General features: G+C 43.3%; 1 protein-coding gene across 2 annotated transcripts in view; it reads left to right on the top strand.

The window, feature by feature from the left end:
- Positions 1–201: 201 nt before the first annotated feature.
- The window catches only part of LOC102299999 (proline-rich protein 5), a 26,365-nt gene continuing 24,501 nt past the window's right edge, over positions 202–2,065 (top strand). For both annotated transcript variants that reach the window (XM_005927212.3, XM_014335149.2), the window contains exon 1: positions 202–470. The gene's annotated coding sequence lies outside the window, so the exon portion shown is untranslated. The remainder of the gene's footprint in view (positions 471–2,065) is intronic.

Below are 2,065 nucleotides of genomic sequence, written 5' to 3'. Positions count from 1 at the left end.
ACGTGCATGCCATGTAGGCCTACCTGTAGGTGTTTTGTGTGTGTAGTTCACACTCCGGGCACACACACGCTAAATCACAAACATTTTCCATATTCTACCGACCCTTGCACACACACAGCATTTACGCACACACCCCCCCACACACACCAGCCTCCTCCTCTCTCTCTTTCTCTCTCTCGGTTTCTCACTTCCTCCCTCTCTTTCTCTCTGTCTGAGAGTGACTTAAACCGCACTGACAGCTCACAGCTCACGCTGGCTGCTGTCTGATCCTCATATCGGATCTTTTTAGGATCGCGTGCGCCACCTTTACGCGCTCCTGTCTGGGCTGACAGGTTGGAAGGGTGCGCTGTTATTTCCTATCCTATGGAAATCCAGTCCTCACAGAAAAGCTGGAGTTACCGTTAGCTTTGCTACGCCATTTAAACTCAAGGAGCACTTGCTTTAATGGAGCGAGGTAGACGTCTGCAAAAGTGAGTATTACCTACTCTGACCCAAGTTAAGAAGAGGTGTTATCCACTAGCTGCTCGTGGTTTGTAACGAGAGAAGAACAAATACAATATATAGCAAGCTCGTCTCAGATATTGAACTGAGCCCAATATATGTAACCCATATAATATGATATAGTATAAAATTATGGGTTCTCCTTTAAATGCTTTCCTACCAGGAGCTATCTTTACGCGCCATGGTACCCTATTTCTGCGTATTGCATATTTTAGACCCGTATTACATACAAGCTGCCCACGGGATGACAGGACAGCCTGTCTTGATGAGTGCTTGTCAAAGCAGGATACTTCTTAAGCAAATATACACCCGTGGTTTCCTTTTTTATATACATCAGGACCTCCAGTTTGTGGTTTGGTTTTCTACCAGAGTGGCTAGTGCAGCAGACAAACCTGCTGCAAGACCCAGACATTTATTTCAGCACTTGTCTGGTGCAAGGGTTGTAATTTCCCTGCCGTGCTGCCATTCTGCAGAAAGAAATGTGTGCCCGTGTGTGTTTGTATGTGCGTGTGCATGTGTGTATTTTCCAGTTGAAGCAGATTAAGGGTGTTAATTTTCAGCACCAGGGCCCCAGATATCTACTTAGTCCAAACTGTCTGTTGGTGAGTGAGAGTAAAGGAGGAGGCTTTACACAGAGAGAGGTCAGGCTTTAAATGAGTGGGAGAGGGCTGGTTTTGTTTCATGCAGTGCTCATGAAATACTGACCAGATGCTGAGTGAGAAATGCTCTGTAGCCCTCATAACCACAGTCCATGAAACCACAGTCCCTGTGCCCCAAGCAAGCCATTATACCACTCTGTATTGTGGTGCAAGAAAGAGGCAGAAGCAGACAGGAGTGCTTGCAGACCAAGGTTTAAGCCTTGGTTCATGTGTATCATTCAGTTCGGATACATTTTCAAGAGCACGGCCAAGTGTAAGTTACCAGAGCCTCTGTGAGCCATAGACAGCCATCAAAGGAAGTTGTGCCTGTTCTACTCACTGGATTTTAACCATACATTAACATTAGCAGCTCTGACACTGAAAGCGGTGACTTTCTGGCCTCCTAAGTGTTTGACCTTGATTTCTTACTGAGCGTGTGCTTCATGTAAAAATGAGTCAAAAATAAAACAATGAAAATATGATAGCTATGAAAGTCCTGCTAGTTCATATAACTGCAGCTGTCAGGCAATAAAAGATCATGGTGTATATTGCATAGCGGCAAATACAGTTTCCAGGAACTGAAGGACGAACCACTGGAGAGTGATTGCACCTGTGTTTTAATTTAAATAGGTCATGAGTACCCTGATCATGACCTGTTTCACCTAATCACCAGTATATAGGTTTGGCTAGTTTCATGTGCAGTGCAGCACATGAAACTAGCCAAACCTATATACTTTATTTATTTATTTTTCTTTGAAGCTCCATAGTGTTTTATAAAAAGATGCATAAATGTCTGTGAATAACTTTGCATTTTTATTTTTCTGGGTTTTTTTTTTCTTCAAAGCATGCAGTAAAAATAAAGTTGCTTTGCTCAAAACTTAAAACCATTGAAACAGTTTCAGGACAGGTGAGGATAAAGCCGACTA

The sequence above is a fragment of the Haplochromis burtoni genome, unplaced genomic scaffold (assembly GCF_018398535.1).
Source record: "Haplochromis burtoni strain Fernald_Lab_line unplaced genomic scaffold, NCSU_Asbu1 Contig_98, whole genome shotgun sequence".
In the NCBI taxonomy this organism is placed as follows: domain Eukaryota; kingdom Metazoa; phylum Chordata; class Actinopteri; order Cichliformes; family Cichlidae; genus Haplochromis; species Haplochromis burtoni.
Note: the sequence above shows the minus strand (reverse complement) of the source record. Positions and strands in the feature narration are given on the sequence as shown.